Source organism: Panthera leo, chromosome C1 (assembly GCF_018350215.1).
Source record: "Panthera leo isolate Ple1 chromosome C1, P.leo_Ple1_pat1.1, whole genome shotgun sequence".
In the NCBI taxonomy this organism is placed as follows: domain Eukaryota; kingdom Metazoa; phylum Chordata; class Mammalia; order Carnivora; family Felidae; genus Panthera; species Panthera leo.
The window spans coordinates 6,979,323-6,997,703 of record NC_056686.1 but is presented as its reverse complement, the minus strand read 5'-3'; the positions used below and the strand labels follow the sequence as shown (position 1 = coordinate 6,997,703).

General features: G+C 48.0%; 1 protein-coding gene across 1 annotated transcript in view; it reads left to right on the top strand.

Annotated features, from left to right (window-relative positions):
- The first annotated feature begins 17,271 nt into the window (after positions 1-17,271).
- CTNNBIP1 (catenin beta interacting protein 1) overlaps positions 17,272-18,381 on the top strand; it is a 52,142-nt gene continuing 51,032 nt past the window's right edge. The window contains exon 1 of the mRNA XM_042951573.1: positions 17,272-17,340. The gene's annotated coding sequence lies outside the window, so the exon portion shown is untranslated. The remainder of the gene's footprint in view (positions 17,341-18,381) is intronic.

Genomic DNA, 18,381 nt, shown 5'->3' with positions numbered 1-18,381 from the left:
GGGTTTTTTGTTTTGTTGTTTAAGCCCTAACAAGATTCCCCTTTCCCCTCCAGTAGTAGGATAAGGAAAATTAGGAATATTTGGTATTTGAGAGGGGCCTACGTGAATCTGGAGTCCTTAATTTTGGTTTCCCTTTACGCTTTCTGTAAGACTAACATCAGTGAAATATTTTGTCATTAACCACCTTAGTGTATTCATTTTGTAAGTAATGACTAGTACTCGACTTAAAATTAATCTTCCTTTAAAAGCTACAAAGTATGCAGTACCCAGCAAGATACTGTCATTCATGACCGTGTGACCTTTGGTAGGTTGCTTAATCTTTTTGAGGCTCATCTTCCTCTTCTGTTCAATAGGGATCGGTAGGTAGATCCTAGCATGGGTTTACTGTGGATCTCCCTCTCTTTAACGCAGACAGAAGTTTTGCATTGGAGCTAATCTACAATTTAACGATTCTTTCGAGGGCCATGTTATATAATTTGTTTCACAAATTTGGTCCTTAATTCAGAAAAAAATGAATTGAAAAGGGACTAATTTGAAAACTCTATACAATTATAGTTATTAAATGATTTGCCAACTAGGTTTCCTGTTCATATTTTGCTATATTTAATCTGGGTTTTTAAACTTCTTGGGAGGTCTCAGTCTGCAATAACTAATGCTAAGGCAGCTAACTTTTTGATATCTTTGGGTCAAGCTAATATTTTAATGAAAAAAATTCCTGCATTTTTCAAAGAACTGGGGTTGAAGCAGAAGTAAATTCCAATGAGCGAGTGTACAACTGGGCAGTTTAATGAAAGGTAATAATTTAAAACCGTTTCTAGGGGCTCCTGGCTGGCTCAGTCTGTAGAATGTGCAACTCTTGATCTCGACGTTGTAAGTTTGAGTTCCACGTTGGATGTAGAGATTACTTAAAAATAAAATCTTAAAAAATAAATAAAACAATTGTGTTTCAGTGCTTTGTTCTTCCTGTAAGTGGTAACAAGGGTATGCTAGGTAGGCCTTTTTTTTTTTTTTTTTTTTATGTTTATTTTTTTGAGGGGCAGACAGGCCACCTGAGGGTCTGAAGCAGGCTCTGTGCTGGCATCAAAGAGCCCGACGCAGAGCTCGAACTCACGAACCGTGAGATCAGGACCTGAGCTGAAGTTGGACACTTGACCAACTGAGCCACCCTGGCGTCCCTGTCGGGCCTTTCTTTGAAGACGACTCAGCCAATCAACAGCCATCTTGGGCAAAATAAACGACTACAAACCCACCGTTGGATGGCATCTTATTACAGTGAATAATGCATAGTTTGAAATTATGACAGGAAAAATAAACCCAGACCATTTGGCCTAGAGCTTTTCAGCTACTTCCCTGTCCGTTTTTCCCCCTTGCTGTATATTCGTTACTAAGGCCAAAAAATGCGCTTGTTTGCCTCTCAAAATGTTTTCAGCATTAATATGTAGATTAAAACTGTCAGCGGTGCCACAGACACCCATGAACAAGCGCTAATTGCTTCCAGTCTGTTTGGCCCTGGAATTGCAAAGATTTAGAAACTGGGTTAACTAGTATTTAATATTTTCACTAAATTGCAAAAAGCAGGTTGAACATAGGCTCTTCTGGGTATTCCTCTAGAGTACGGCCTTTTGACATCCCAACTCACTGTCTTTTTGAAGTCCCTCTCCCCGCCACAGTAACCACGAAGCGGGGCCACCAAGCTGCTGAAAAGGCTTCCAACACGGGGGCTCTCAAGGGTGCGCGGCCAAGAGTCCGCCGTCCGAGAGTCTGGAAGCTGAGAGGCCTGTTGGCTGGAAGCTTCGTAGTGTTTGGTTGTCTTCCTCTGGGAACAGCACGTTCCTTAGAGCCTCAGGCAACGGACAGCAATTAAAAATAACTAAACGAGGGGTGCCTGGGTGGCTCGGTCGGTCAAGCGTCCGACTTCGGCTCGGGCCATGCTCTTCCGGCTCGTGAGTTCGAGCCCTGAGTCGGGCTCCGTGCTGACAGCTGTCAGCTTGGAGCCTGCAGCCTGCTCTGGATGCCGCGTCTGCCCTCTGCTGCTCACATCCGGTCTCCCTCTCTCAAAAATGATTTAAAATAAACACCAAAGAAAACAAAACTAAACAAGCAGAACGTATTCGGTAAAGAAGGTCAAGGAGAGTCACCGGCTTCCTTTTGAATTAAGGAAGGAGAAGGGGCACCGGGCTGCCTCAGCCGGCAAAGCATGTGTTTCTCGATCTCGGGGTTGCGAGTTCAAGCACCACGTTGGGTGTAGAGATTACTTGAATAAATAAATAAAATTAAAAAAAAAAAAAAAGAGGAAGATAATGTAGGCAAGGGTTCTTTCTAAGATAATTTATCAACCACAGATCTGCCCTAATTTCTGGCCACTGTGGGAACTTCGGAAACCTTCCCACAAGAACCTCTGACCTTGTGTTCAGTCACACTTTCAGTACATGATGTAAGGGCTTAAGTCATCTTGATTATGTCTGTTGAAGACGTCTGAGGAGATCAGGTACAAGTCTTCATTACTGCTAAGTTGTCATATTACGTGGAACTGTTCTTTCCTATGAGAGGAGGTGAAGGAGTTTTGGTTTTTGGTTTTTGGTTTTTGGTTTTTGTTTTTTTTTTTGCACACTTGTGTGAAAACCTGGTTCCTTCAGGCTGGCATCACTCCTCCAATACTCAAGAACCAGAGCGGGTTGAAAACTGAGGCATTTACCTGCAACGGTAATCAAAGAGGTACGTAATTATGAAGAAGTGAGTATTTGGCCTACATGAGATAAAAACTAATTGCCTGAACCCTGTGATCTGACCATGATCTTAGAAAACAGGGCAGTTTTGGGGCACCATTTCTGGCTCAGTCGGTTAAGTGCCCAACTTCAGCTCAGGTCATGATCTCACGCTTCGTGAGTTCGAGCCCCACATCAGGTTCTGTGCCAACAGCTCAGAGCCCGGAGCCCGCTTCAGATTCTGTGTCTCCCTTTCTCTCTGCCCCTCCCCCACTCGCCCTCTGTCTCTCTCCAAAATAAAATAAAAACATAAAAAAAGAAAAAGAAAACATGGTGCTTTTACTATTTCGTGCGTTAAAAAAAAAAAAAAGAAACTGTTGTCACAGGTTTTACATCAAGTTTAATCTAGGTCTTGGTAAATTATACCTTAGATTTGGTTTGTAAAGCTCTGAGCTTACACTTTTACTTAAATATTTTGTTTCATATTTACTCAGAAAAGGAGCGTTTTCACTTTGGGAGCAAACAGTCAAAGCCTCGGTCCCTTGGCCTTAATGCTTGTGGCATTTCCTTTCAGCCTGTCTTCTAGAAGTAGGAGCGGCTTGTTCTCCTGCGAGGAAATACCGTGAGCAAGACTATATTAAGCAGTACATGTAGGCACACCAAACCCACTTTCCAGCCTCAGAAAGGAAAACTCGGGCTCTGTCTTTCACTTGTGAGCTGGAGGGAGAAGGGAGGGGTGAGCCCGTGTTCACCCCGGGGCGTGCCTTCCTTCTGGGAGTCTGACGGCCAGTGGCCCAGTGGCTCGGCCGCTCCCGCAGGGCCCTTCTGACCTCCCACGGTGCTGCTCTTGCCAGGGTGGGAGGTTGACTGTGCCAGTGTAATCCTGTTACAGTCAAAGCACCGAACAAATTGTATACTTTCGTCCCTTCGGGGCTTAAAAAACTCAAAGTGTGCTTTGGTGAGGATTAGGGCTTGAAATTGGAGAGAAGAAAACATGTTTTGAAAAATCTTTTTTTTTTTTTAATTTTTTTTTAAGTTCATTTATTTATTTTGAGAGAGAGCACGAGCAGGACAGAGGCAGAGACAGAGAGGGAGAGAGAGAATCCCAGGCGCCGAGCCCGTCGCAGGGCTCAAACTCATGAACCACAAGCTTAACCGACTGAGCCACCCAGATGCCCTCAAATTGTGTTTTAAAACAGACCTAACAATTAAAGAAAAAGATACCTACTACTCTATCATAGTTAGCTGAGTCCTTAGAAACATTATTTCTTTTTAAATTAAAAAAGAAATTTTTTTTTAACATTTATTTATTTTTGAGAGACAGGGAGAGACAGAGCAGGAGCAGGGGAGGGGCAGAGAGAGAGGGAGACACAGAATCCGAAACAGGCTCCAGGCTCCAAGCTGTCAGCACAGAGCCCGACGTGGGGCTCGAACTCACGGCCTGTGAGATCATGACCTGAGCTGAGATCATGACCTGATGCTCAACCGATTGAGCCACCCAGACGCCCCATAAATGATCTATTTCATCTGTAATTTTTTACTTCGTCCTTTGGTCAATCTTGTAAACTACAAATCATGAAAGTATTTATGTTGTTTTGGAGACTATTAAATGGAGAGAAAGTTGGAATACTCCTGTAGGGGAGGAAAAATATCGTTCCTCCACCCATTTTTTTATGTTATTGACAGGGACCCCTATTACAAAGGACAGATTAAGAAGAGAAAAGCACACAAATTCAAGTTTCACGTGACACAGGAGTCTTCATAAAGGAATGAAGACCCAGAGAAACAGTTAAACCTGAGTGTTTTGTCAGAGAGAGAGGGGGAGAAGGAATCCCCAGCAGGCTCCATGCTGAGCTCGGAGCCTAACACGGGGCTCGATCCCATGACCCTGGGACCATGACCTCAGCCGAAATCAAGAGTCAGACACTCAACCGACTGAGCCACCCAGGTGCCCCTGCACCTGAGTGTTTTTAGGCTAGGTTTGAAGAAGAGTGGAAAGTCACAGAAAGATATAGTAAGACGAATATAAGTGTAGTAAACTGAGGGAAACTTAGCAAGATCTTTCTGTTGGGATTCCTCTCCGTCCCTTGTCTTCAGAGACAAGGCTGCTGCTTGCTGCCGGGTAATGGAGGGGCACCTCTCACACACACAGAGGTTCTACGACCCGCTTCAGGAGAAGGTTGAAGGGCTTTCCTGCACGTGCCTTTTCTCAAATTCCTTCAGCTTAAAATATTTAGAGGCACCCTGGGTGGCTCTTGGTTAAACATCTGACTTCGGCTCAGGTCGTGATCTCACTGTTCATGGCTTCGAGGCCCACATCGGGCCCTGTGCTGACGGCTCAGAGCCTGGAGCCCGCTTCAGATTCTGTGTCTCCCTCTCTCTCTGCCCCTCCCTTGCTTGCACTATGTCTCTCTCTCTCAAAAAGAAATAAACGTTCAAAATTTTTAAATAAATAAATAAAATATTTAACATGCCAAGGTACCATATTTTGGGCAAGCGGGACCTGCGCCCCATCCCTCCATTTCTAGTCGTAATCCCGCCACTCTGTTCTCCTTTTGTCCCGCTTTGTCGAGTTGCCTTCCAAATGTCCGTGTTGCTGTTTTGTGAAGAGCGGCTGTTAAATGTATAAATTGCTTTGAAACCCCGGTGTAAGGAACTGTATAAAAGCTAAATAATACCACTCTCGTTAGAATACAGTATTTTAAATCTCAAAACATGCATTTTAAGAACACTAAATAAAATGGAGGCATTGTGTCGGGCTTGACTAAGGGAAGCTTGTATTCATATTCTAGATATTTGAAGTAATGGGGAATTAAGAACGTAAAGCAGCATTAACCGGGAGTACCTGACATGGGAAAAGCCTATATTTCTGTTGCTTTTGTTTTTTCCCTTCCCTGGAGGTGCGATAAATTACTTTTTCTGTTATATTTCCTTACTAATGATGTAAGTGCTGCTAAGGAGGCATATAATAAACAACCCAAGACACTCTACGGAAAGAATGTTTCTGAGTTGATGGGAATTTGCGTGCTGATATTACAGGCTGTCGCAGCAGGGTGTCATCAGCTGCAGAAATGGAAGGCACAGTCAAACTAGTCCCTTTATCCTTTCCAGACACCGCAGCCCCTTTAGCATGCTGTTCCTGTGTGTCACTTACCCTGAAAAGACATTAGACGGAAACTGCCTGCTCAGAGTTGTTTTAAAGAGTCACAAGCGTCACCTGTATGCTTGAGGACTCCCTGCCTCCTGTGAGCCTGTCTTCGCTTTCCTAAGAAAGCTTTTCCACTGATTAGCGAAATAAGCGTCCCTCTCTGTTCTGTCGGTACTTAGCCACCAATTAGTAAGATGAGCAGAAACGCTCCCATGCTGAGCCTGCGCTAGGGGCATGGAAGAAGCCGACCGTACTGCGCGATGCCAGCTACATAAGCACCTTTTCATCTCCCAGGAGAGGTTCTCAATAGGTTCGGTCTACCCCCTGGAGCCTGGAGCTATTTCAGTCTAACTACTCATTAAAGTCAACCTAAGATATTGCAGACGCCTTTGGGCTCGGTCAGTGAATTGCCGCCACTTGAATTCAGCTAAGAATAGTTCACTTGTACTCCCCAGGGCTGCTTCCAACTTAACCTGAACTTTCCCCTCAGCCTTACACCCCACCAAAAATGTTGATGCCCATAACAAGACTGGCTTCTTTAATTAAAGACCCAGGACAGTTGCTGTGAATATATGCCTAACCGTTAAAACCGAGCCCAAGAATGTGAGCTGAGAAACCAGGCTTTCAGGAAAACCAAACCAAACCAAACCAAACAGGTTTTCTTGTCCCCTCAAAAAAATAAAGTATTTAAGAAACAAAATCATATGGAAACGTGGGTGAGAGTACATAGCACGGTGGTAGATCCATCCCCCATAAATTAGGTACCTGCTAGGACTCTCCTTTCCGTTTGGAACCCACCGTAGAATTGGGAGCTTTGGAACAACTGGCAGAAAAGGGAGCACTCCTGGGCCAGGCGGAGCCAGCCCCGACAGGAAGCGACTCCTCTTGCGTTGACATGGAAGTAAGCGCAAAAAGGGATCGATTTGTTTCCGAAAACTTGTAAAATCATGCTCCATTGCATCCGTAGACTCCGTGAAAAAACGGAGGTCAGAGACCGACCTGTTTTGTGAATGATCAAAGTAGCTCCAGCTTTATGCCCTGTCCATTAACGGCTTTGGGAAAATTAAAGCAGTTGTTCGGGGCTAGAGCCGGTGGCTGGGGATGAGGAGAGCACTAGCCTCTACCACTGACTTGGTTTCCATCAGAATGGAAAATGCCTTGACCGTGCCCACTTTGTTACGCTGGACTATTACTCACCACCGCCTCTTTTGGGCTTGGCCGTGAGACTGGATGTGGCCAATGGAACGTTTATGGAGAGGTCTTGGGTGTGCTTCCACAGTTTGGCTTGGCACTCTTGCCCTTTTGCCATTCATCATAAGAGGAATGGGCAGCCTCGGCTCGAAGGGGAAAGAGGAGACACGAGGAACAGACTTAATCCTAACCTGCAGCTAAGCCCCGCCGATCCCAGCCCAACCCAGCTGAGTCAGTCAACCCACGGTCTTAAGCAGACCCAGCCCAGGCAGTTTGCAGACCCCTGAGCAAAAAATAGAAGTGCTTGTTTCAGCTACTGAGTTTTCAGGTGGTTTGTTATGCAGCCACGGGTGACTGACACATCATTGTTTTCCCATTTTAATCCATTCTCTGTGTTAAAGCCATAGTTCTCTTTTACATCTGTTTATTTTTGAGAGACAGAGAGAGACAGCATGAGCAGGGGAGGGGCAGAGAGAGAGGGAGACACAGAATCAGAAGTAGGCTCCAGGCTCCGAGCTGCAGCACAGAGCCTGTCGCGGGGCTCGAACCCATGAACCGTGAGAACATGACCTGAGCCAAAGTTGGACACTCAACTGATTGAGCCACCCAGGCGCCCCATGATAGTATTTTTTTTTTTTTTAAGCTGGCTTCACGTCCAGCACAGAGCCCAACACAGGGCTTGAACTCACAACCCAGAGATCAAGATCTGAGTTGAGATCAGGACGCTTAACTGATTGAGCCATCCAGGTGCCCCATAGTTCTCCTTTTAAATACAAACCCACCATATCCCATCTTTGCTTAAACCTTTCAGTAGTTCTTTTTTTTTTTCCTAAGTTTATCCATTTTGAGAGAGAGAGAGCAGGAGAGGAGAGAGAGAGAGAGAGCACTCTGCACCATCAGTGTGATATGAAGCCAGATGTGGGGCTTTCACTCACGAACCATGAGATCATGATCTGAAAAGAAATCAAGAGTCGGTCGCTCAACCCACTGAGCCATCCAGGTGCCCCTCTCAGTAGTTCTTATTTTGGAATAAAGACCAAATGGTTAGCATGATCTATAAAGTCCTGTATCATCTGTGCCTGGCCTCTTTCCTGATCACTCTGCACTCAGCCTTCTCTCAGCTGTTTGATCTCACCATGCTTGCTTTTCTCCCCATGGCCCTTTTCTTTCTTTTCTTTTTTTTTAACTTTTTTTTAAAGTTTATTTATGTTGAGAGAGAGAGAAAGAGAGAGAGAGCATGCACAAGTGGGGGAGGGGCAAAGAGAGGGAGAGAGAGAGAGAATCCCAAGTGGACTCTGCATGAATAGTACAGAGCCTGATGTGGGGCTCGAACTCATGAACTTCAAGATCATGACCTGAGCCAAAGTCAGTCACTTAACCAACTGGGCCATCCAGGTGACCCCCCCCCTTTTTTTTTAAATGATGATTCTCTTTTATTTTAAAGTTTGTTTATTTATTTTGAGAGAGAGAGAGCGTGTGTGCACATGCGAAAGAACGAGCAGGGGAGGGGCAGAGAGAAGGAGAGATAGAGAAACCCAAGCAGGCTCCACACCGTCAGCACAGAGCCCAATATGGGGCTCGAACCCACAATCTGTGAGATCGTGACCTGAGACAAAATCAGACTTTGACACCTACCCGCCTGAGCCACCCAGGTGCCCCTCTCCTCATGGGCTTTTTATGAACTGGTCCCCCTGGGGGCTAACCTCTCCTCTCCACTCTTTGCTTAGTTAACTCCTAGTTAAGTAGAAGCTTAAATGTTACATTCCCAAGGAAGTTCTCCTTGACCCCAATGCAAGGTTAGATTCTCAATAATATGGCCTCAAGCCTGTTGAATTTCGCTCTCAGCACTTAACTAGACTTGCAGTGAATTATTCAATTGTGTAACTCATTAGTGTCCTACCCATCATGAGGGCAAGGAAAATATTTGTCTGAGTTGCTGCTCTAGCCCCTGCTGAAGGCGATGATGTGCACCTGGGAAGCACTTAATAAACATTCCTTGAACGAGCAGTTGAGTGAAGAGACTAGGCTTGAATAAAAATCAGGGGATGCAGAACAGGTCACATGTGATGTTGAATATCTGAATTAGTTCGACTGAAAGAACTTCAGGACACCTGGGTGGCTCAGTCGTTTGAACACCCGACTCTTGATTTTGGCTCCGGTCGTGGTCCCAGGGTCCCGGAATTGAGACCAGCATTGGGCTCCACGCTAGAGCCTGCTTGAGATTCCCTCCTTCTCTGTGTCTCTCTGTCTCTGTCTCTGTCTCTGTCTCTCTCTTCCCTTGCATGCCTCTCCCCCACTTGCATGCATGTGCATGCACGCTCTCTCTCCCAAAATAAAAACATAAAAAGAAAGAAAAGTCCTTTGAGAACTTAGTGTAAGAGAGTGTGACTATTGGGACAAAGTAAAAAAAAAAAAAAAAAAAAAAAAAAAAAAAAGACTCCTTCAAAGAAAACACAGTCTCTTGTTAGTCACAGAGCCAAGCTGGATTTCTAAATGTGACTGAATTAGAAATAAAAACTCTGGGGGTACCCGGGTGGATCAGTCGGTTGAGCATCTGACCCTCAATTTCAGCTCAGGTCCTGATCCCAGAGTCACAGGATCGAGCCCCGCATCAGGCTCTGTGCTGAGCATGGAACCTGCTTTGGATTCTCTCTTTCCTCCCCTCAGCCCCTCTCCCTGACTTGCACATTCTCTCTCTCTCTCTCTCTCTCCCTCTCTCTAAAAGAAAGAAAGAAAGAAAGAAAGAAAGAAAGAAAGAAAACTCTGATTATTAGAGGAGACGTCATTAGCAGAGGGATTGACAATGTGGGAAGGTTGGATGGTAGTACAATTACTGTTGAGTTTCGAACAAGTGAGGATTGTCCAAGAATTTGAAAATAAAATCACACTTGTGCCCTTTTGGGTTCTTGGCTTTAGAAATAGTGTCACAGCTTATCTAATAGAGAGACACTGTTCTAGGTATCATGATATAGACAGAGAAACAGTAGAACGTACCAGGAATGACACGAGCTTTGAAATTTGACGGGAAAATCTCATGAAGGCTTCAGTCCAGCGTACAAAGGAAAGAAAATCAGGGCGGATGGAGCTTCAGCTTTCGAGTCCCAATGTCCTTACCACGACTGAACACGAAAGCCACGTCTCTGGGGGAGCCTTGGGACTCACAGCCTTGGGAATCAGTAGAGCCTGCGAGGACCCCACTGAGCTTCTCGTCAGCCCCGTGCCACCCCCCCACCCCACCCCCGTGCCATCTCTGGGGGAAGCCTCTGGAAGCCATTGCACTTTCATGTTCCGGTTTATCCGCAAATACACACAAATATAAGCTGTCTTGTCTTTTTTTCTCTTAAGGGAAACAAGTGGTAAAGAATTTTCAAAAATTCTTCAGCTATATTAAGTCTCTCGGTCAATTTCCCTTGGCTCTATAACTCGCGCTAATTAAAGTGGTCTCAACAGAGGATCCTAGAGTGCAGCTTCCTTTTTGTTTTCTTTCTTTTTTTTTTTTCCTACTTGTGTTGGCTCTCATGTTCTTTGCTTAAATAATTAATAATCATCACTATCCGTTATGCAGCATGTGGGAGAAGAGCGAGTAATCTTGGATCCCAGGACATTTGCATCATGCCTGTCCCTTCTGCAGAAGCTTTCATCTGAGGCTCTTCATTAGCCAGCACCAGGGGGTACATTTGCCGCCCTCGGCCTTCGGTGTTTATTAACTATAAAAAAGAGCCCCATCTGATTCACCAGCTGGGGGCAAACACTGCGGATGGGAAGTAACTTCCCGGAAGAACAGTAATGAAGAGGAGTGGGGGGCGGGGGTGTGCGGAGAAAACGTAAACCACAAAGTTCATTTAGATTCAGCAAATCTCTGCCAGAGCGAAATGCACCGTCTAAGTGTCGGTCATGTTACCGCACAGCCAGACTTCCGTGTCACAAATAGCAAAGGATTTAAGGAGACCCCCGAGCTGGAAAGCAGGAGGGTTTCTAGGCTCGGATGGGTTTGAAATTGTCCACTCTTCAAACCAACCGCGAAGGGCAGGGGCAAAGCCACAGATATTTCACAGTGACAGGCTCGTCTACTTGTTGACATAAGCAAAACTCCGGGGCAGTCTAGACCTCAGGAGGGCGAGGAAGGAAGTGCCTGTCAGGAATGGTCTCCATTCTCCCCCTGACACACTGGTAACATTGCATCATCTACAGACAGGGAACGTGTTGGTACGTGCCCGGGGTGGGGGCGGGGGGGACATGCTGTTTTATTGTTCATTCCCAGACGGTAGAAGTTATTTGCTTTTCGGAATGGTAATTTTTTTTATACATAACTGGATGATAACCAGCAGGAAAAAAGGTGATTAAACAGACATACGCTTAGAGGCTAATAAGCTGAGTATTTGGATCCAAACTGAAGTTTCACGTTGTTTTGTCTCTCCTAGGTGATCAGAATGTTTCTGCACCGACAAAGTACACTTACAAGACACGTTGGTCTACCGAAACCCTCAGCCAAAGAAATGAGTAATGATTTCTTTCTGTTGTTCCCAAGTGCAATATACGAACGGGGTTCTGTGATTGGAGGGTCTACCCGTGCAGAAAGCAACACTCTGGGGACAGGCTGGCAGACAGCCAGATGTTCACAGAAGCGCATAGCCCACTCGTGACACAAAATATGTATATTCACTGATCTACAAAACGCTTTCATCATTGTGTTTAATAATTCCTTATTATCTCTAAAGTTAAATCAGATGACAAGTTATTTGCCAATGGGAGACACAGGAGGAACGGTGCGTGACTGTGGCCCTCTTTGTCTGCTGTGCACTTAGCGCCCTTACCACTTGCTGTGCTCAGAAAAGTCTGAGCTGTACCAAACGTAAACGGGATGACAAATGCTGGCACCAAAGCAAAAGACAAATTATTTTGGGGTGCCTGGGTGGCTCAGTCGGTTAAGCACCGGACTTCGGCTCGGGTCACGATCTCGTGGTTCGTGGGTTCAAGCCCCGCGTCGGGCTCTGGGCTGACAGCTCAGAGCCTGGAGCCTGCTTTCAGGTTCCGTGTCTCCCCTTCTCTCTGTCCCTTCTCAGCTCACACTCTGTCTCCCTCTCGCTCAAAAATAAATAAACGTTAAAAAAAATTTTTTAAGACAAATTATTTTACCTTCTATCTTATTGGAAATTATTAATTAATATTTAAATTTGGGGGGAGGGGCATCTGCATGGCTCAGTCAGTTAAGCGTCTGACTCTTAGTTTCGGCTCAGGTCAAGATCTCAGGGTCTGTGAGTTTGAGCCCTGCATCGGGCTCTGTGCTGATAGTGTGGAACCTGCTTGCGATTCTCTCTCTCTCTCTCTCTCTCTCTCTCTTCCTCTCTCTCTCTGCCCCTTCTCTGCTCACATTCTGTCTCTCAAAATAAATAAACTTAATAAAATTTAAAGGTATATTTAAATTTTGGTTCTCAAAACACAAAAAGAATTGGTTCTCATTTTTCTTTACTACCAAACCTCATCTTTACGTAGCGGAAGGTCTCCTTCTTTCTCTCGCATTGTCATTCTGTACCTGCTAACCTCGTAGGCAGGAAGGCCCTCTTAGGGGTTAAAACTTGAGGACTACCTGGGGTGCCTGGGTGGCTCAGTCAGTTAATTGTCCAACTTTGGTTCAGGTCATGATCTCATGGTTCACGAGTTCGAGCCCCACATCGGGCTCTCTGCTGACAGCATGGAGCTTGCCTCAGATCTTCTGTCCCCCTCTCTTTCTGCCCCTCCCCTGCTTGCACTGTCTCACTCTTCCTCTCTCAAAAAATGAATAACCATTAAAAAAAACCAAAAAACTTGAGGACCACTCTTGTCATAACTACTTCGCAAAAGCTCTCTTCCCCTGCAGCCTGCTGGGGCTCCCCTGTTGTTTCATCCTTGGCCTACGATTTTTACTGTCACAGTTATCCCTTCGGGATAGAGAGGATAGGGATTTTTTTTTTCTCCAGAAACAAGTATTTAAAGAGACACACGTGTCTGGGAGCACAGAGGGGCCCTCCCCAAAGCTGAAAGGATAAAATATAGAATCGTAAACGTAAGGAGTGAACAGTGAGGAGGGGGTTGACGGCATTGGAAGTCAGGGGTGGAGATGGGCAAGGAGGGCCGAACAAAAAGGACAGTCCCGGGTGGGGTATCTACACACGTTTTAGTTACGTGTTCGTGTGCTCATATCTGCATGTGCCAGGTACTGTGCTGGGGGCAGGGGGGGTGGTTTGCCGAGACTTCTTACCCTCTTGGAATTTACGGCCATGCCATAAATTATGGCCCCATAACTGGGGCTGGCGTAGGTTAAGCAAAGTCTCTTTAAGGAAGACCAAATGTTCAGTCAGGTGAAGGAGGGAGAAGCGAAGAAAGAGCCACTGAGTCAAAAAGAACTGCACATTTAGAAGTCCTGAAGCGCGAAGGAGCACCCTATGATCCAGGAACAGGGAGGAGGCCTGTGGGTGGCAGGAGCCCCTTCCGTAAAAGCGGCTCAAGATCAGGCTGGAGCCAGATCGTGCAGGGCCTTGTAGCCACGCGAAAGATTCTGAATTTCGTCATGAAGATGAAGGGAAGTCCTTGAAGGGCAGAGAACTGACTGACAAGAAGGGTACATTTTAAGAAGGACAGCGGATTGGGGTTGGTAGGGAAAGCCTGGATGTGAGAGCACTTGCAAGCTATTGTTGGAGTCAGGTTGAGAGCTGATGGTGGGGGAACCTGGGCCAAGGGAGTAGAGACGCTGGCAAGTGGGGAGATTCAAGATATGGTTTGGGGGTGCAAACAACACGGACTGGACCTGAGGGACGAAGGAGAGAGGTGGCAAGGATACTTTGGAGCTTCTGACGCAAGCCACTGGGTGAAATGGCCAATTAGTGGCCATTACTCAAGGTGGGGGGCACTGGAGGAGAGGCCGATTTGGGGACCGACTGAGTGTGAGATGCTGTGTGCAGAGCTTGTGCAAGGTCCACTGAAATCGTGGAACACTGTGTTAGAGATCTCCCTTCTTCTCTTCCCCGTTCCCCTTCCCTCCTTCCAAATATTGGTCCCTTTCTCTCTTGTAACATTGCCTCATTCTTTCAGAATGTTCCATGTGGTGTGTGAAAGATGCTACTAACATTGTTGAGGCCATATCCTTATAGCTCTTGATCCAATAGGAGAGAGCTTCCCTTCATTACCAATTCAGAAAGTTTCGGGGAAGGACTCCAATTGGCTCAGCTTGGGACACATCCCGCTTCTTAGCCAGTAGTCAAGAGAATGTAGCACTTGACTGTTCCAGCTTGGATTCCCCTGTTTTGTTTTGTTGGTTTTTGGTTTTTGTGGAGAGGAGAGGGTAGAATACTGTGATTGATAGCCTCATCAGCACCTCAAGGGGGTACAGGGTAGGGAAGAGCAGTTCCCCAAGGGGAAGAGATAGTCCCGGGCTGTCAGAACCAATAGATGTTCCCCTACATCCTAAACTTTCCATGTTTCATTCTAAGACACTACAGATGGGTGAAGCCTGCCCGAGTTAATCCTGAAGTAATACTCTTATCTAGAAAGGCAGGATTTTCTAACTCTCCGCTGATAGAGTAGTTGAGGGACTGTGCTGATGAACTTATTGTAATTTTGAACTATAAAAACAATCGGTTTGGGGTGCCTAAGCAGCTCAGTCGGTTAGGAGTCTGGCTCTCGATCTCAGCTCAGGTCTTGATCATAGAGTCGTGAGTTCAAGCCCTGCAGTGGGCTCGGCACTGGGCAGGAAGCCTACTTAAAAACAAATAAACAAACAAAACCCAAAAAACACAATAGATTTATGAAAATTTTGAAAAAAGGGAAAAAGCGTCCATTATTTCACAGGGATACATTTTTGTTTTATGCATTCCTTTCCACCTTCATCCTTAAGCATGTCTGTCTTTCTTTTTTTTTTTTTTTTAAAGTTTTTTAATTTATCTTGAGAGAGAGAGGGAGGGGCAGAGAGAGGAGAGAGAATCCCAAGCAGGCTCTGCTCTGTCAGCTTGAAGCCTGATGCCGGGCTCGAACTCATGAGCTGTGAGATCACCACCTGACCCAAAATCAGGAGTCAGATGCTTAACCAACTGAGCCACCCAAGTGCCCCCTTAAGCAGGTCTCTTAAAAAATGTAACATTTATAGATTGTGTCTTGAATACCAAGCAGTTTGTTCAGTTTTAATTCATTTGTTGAAACATCAATATTTACAATAAAAATAATTTGAATGTGCACATTTTTCTGCATTGGTGTGCTCTGGGAAACAAAGGATCAGCTAGTATAACGTATTGGCAAATCTTGGTTGAGCCCTTGCAACAGCATGGTAGCTGGGACACTAATGAGCATACAGACATGACTAAGACCTATTTCTGGCCTTTGAGTTCATAATCTCATGAGTTTTTTTTTTTTTTTTAATGTTTTTATTTATTTTTGAGACAGAGAGAGACAGAGCATGAATGGGGGAGGGGCAGAGAGAGAGGGAGACACAGAATCGGAAGCAGGCTCCAGGCTCTGAGCCATCAGCCCAGAGCCCGACGCGGGGCTCGAACCCACGGACTGCGAGATCGTGACCTGAGCTGAAGTCGGACACTTAACCGACTGAGCCACCCAGGCGCCCCCATAATCTCATGAGTTTTGATAAAATTAAAATATTCCTCAACTGTAACTACAATAGTTATTAAATCAAAAGAGTAATATGGACATTACAGAATATGAACACAACAAAGTAAACAAAATATCATCTCATGTCCCTCTTGCACAGGGAAGGGAAAGAAATGTATGGGGTGTGGAAGAAGATGGGATTCTGTTTTCTAACAGGCTAAAGGAAAGGCAGGGAAAGCGAGGCAGGAGGGCTTCTAAAGTGCGGTTAGTGCCACACTATGTAACCGTTAAAATGTTGAAAATGAGGGGCGCCTCGGTGGCTCAGTTGGTTAAGCACCTGATTTGGGCTCAGGAATTAATCTCAGGGTTTGTGAGTTGGAGCCCTGCCTCGGGCTCGGTGCTGACGGCACAGCTCAGAGCCAGGAGCCTGCTTCCGATTCTGTGTCCTCCTCTCTCTCTGCCCCCCCCCCCTAAAGTAAACCATAAAAAAAATTGAAACTGTTGAAAATCAGAACACTCTTAAAGACACACGTCCCTTTAAAAGGAAAGTGGGTGTTCAAAGCGATTTGCATTTTGCCTAAAATGGGCTGTTTTTCCCTGTACTCTTCTCCAGACAGCCATCTAGCAGCTAGAGTCAGACTTTCTAACAGAAACATTTTAATCATGGACCCTTTCTCCCCAGAAAAATGTACTCCCTACCAAGACACATGATATTTTAAGTTTAACGGACCCACGGAGGTCCATTCCTGGGCCTTCTAGGCTTCGTGGATCCCAGGTTAGACAGGCCTCCAATTCGAGAGTGGGCCTAGTTTCTTCAAAGGTAGCAACGTTCCCAGTTCCACCGCGCCGGAAGACCACGCCTCTGAATGTTTTGCAACCTCGTCCGTTTCAGATTTTTCAGGGGTCCTGGGGAAACCAGCCTCCCCGAGGATTCCGCCCCGTCCGACCGCTCCCATTTTTAAACACAGACTCGTGTGTGGGAGAGGCCATTATTTTTACGGGATCACTATGCTCCCGGAGCAGCCAGGGACAGACACTGTGGCTTTACCGCAGAGCCAGCTCCATCCTTAACCCGGGCTCCGCCCTCAGACCACCTCCTCCTCGGAGCCCCCGCCCCCCTATCCTTGCCCACCCTCCCCGCCCCCGCTCCGCTCCACCCCTTTGCTCTGAGCGGGGCTGGGCCACCACTCACGACCCAGTTCCACCCGCCCATTTCGTGGCCCCGCCCCAGAACCCCTGGCCCCACCCTCCTCCCGAGCAGCCCAATGAGCGTCCCCGCGCGCGCCCCAGGACCATCCCCGTACGCGGGAGGTCCCGCCCCACGGGCCGGTTTAACCACTGAGCGTGCCCGCACACGCCGGGGCCCCGCCCCGCCTCCAGGCCCCGCCCCCGGCGCCGGCCCTCCTCCCCTCCCCCCCACCCCCGAGGCCTTGCGGTGGCCGCGCCTCCGCCGCCCGTGAGGAGCCAGATGCCGCCCCCTCCGCCGGTCCCTCCCCCGGCGGCCTGGCGCCTCCCTCCCTCCCCGCCGCGGTGACTCACGGAGCGGGAGGCGGAGGCTCTGGCGGCCGCTCCCGCTGCTGCTGCTGCTGCTGCCGCTGCCGCTGCCGCTGCCGCTGCTGCTGCCGCCGCGGCTGCTCCGGCTGAGCGCGCCCCGGAACAGGCCGCCGCGCGCCGTGCACGGACCCGCAGCCCCCGCCGGCCCGGCCGGGTCGGGCGGCCCAGGTAAGCGCCGAGGCCGGCCCGCGCCCGCAGCGCCCGGGCCCGCGCCGCGCCGGGGCTCGGGGGAGCCTCCGGCCCTTTGTCTCCCGGGGAGGGGCCGCGGAGGGCGCCCCCGACCCCTCTCGGACCCCCCGGCTGGCCCCCGGCGCGGCGCCCTGGTCTGGGCCGGGCCTCCCCGCCCCGCCGGGTCGCCGCTGCCTCCCCGCCGCTCGCCGCCCGCGACCCCGCCGCAGACCACCCTGCAGCCGTCCTCACCTCCGCCCAGGGGTCGCCTCCACAGGTGTCCGAGCCACCCACTCTGTTGTTCACCCCACCGCGTCGGCGTGGTTGTCACCGGCTGTCAGCACTCGGGTCCCGCGCCCTCCTGACCCTCCCCTCACCTGCTCCCCACGCTCAGCATCCCGACCCCCTGTATAGAGCCCCTCCATATTTCCCCAAACTAAAAATGCTGCTGAGGTCTGGCCCCTGGACCGCCCTTCCTCTCTCTGTCTCTGTCTCTCTCGCGCGCGTGTGACTGAGCTGTTTCCTCGTTCCACCTCTCCCGGGGAGTGTTCCTGGACGGTGCACAGTGTAGGCACACGTTTCACCTGTCTGGCGGGTGTCTGTGCATACGTGAGCCTGCAAAATGAACCACTGGGAGCCCCAAACTGCACTTGTCACCTCCTTTTCATCATCCCCACCCAGCCACCTTCCTTATTCTTGGACCTGGTAACCAAGGCACATAGATAGGTCTGGACACCCAACCTCGGTGAGGCCCCACACGCCTCCCTCTCTCTTGTGTGCTGACCTTGTCTGAGCAGGTACCTGCTGTGCAGTTAGCCCCTGGGAAGGCCGAGGAGGCTTGTGCTGGCAGCAAATCAAGAGTTTTATGAATAATGAGATCTGTGGCTTGCAGCACCTCCTATCTGAGAATCTAAGCATGCTCTGGCTGTTAATTATTTTGTCTCCTGTCACTCACACAACTTAGGGAAGTGTGCCTGGCCGACTGCTGGGTAAATTGAGGCACAGGGTGTGTCAGGAAGGGACCTGGAGGCAAGTCAGAGT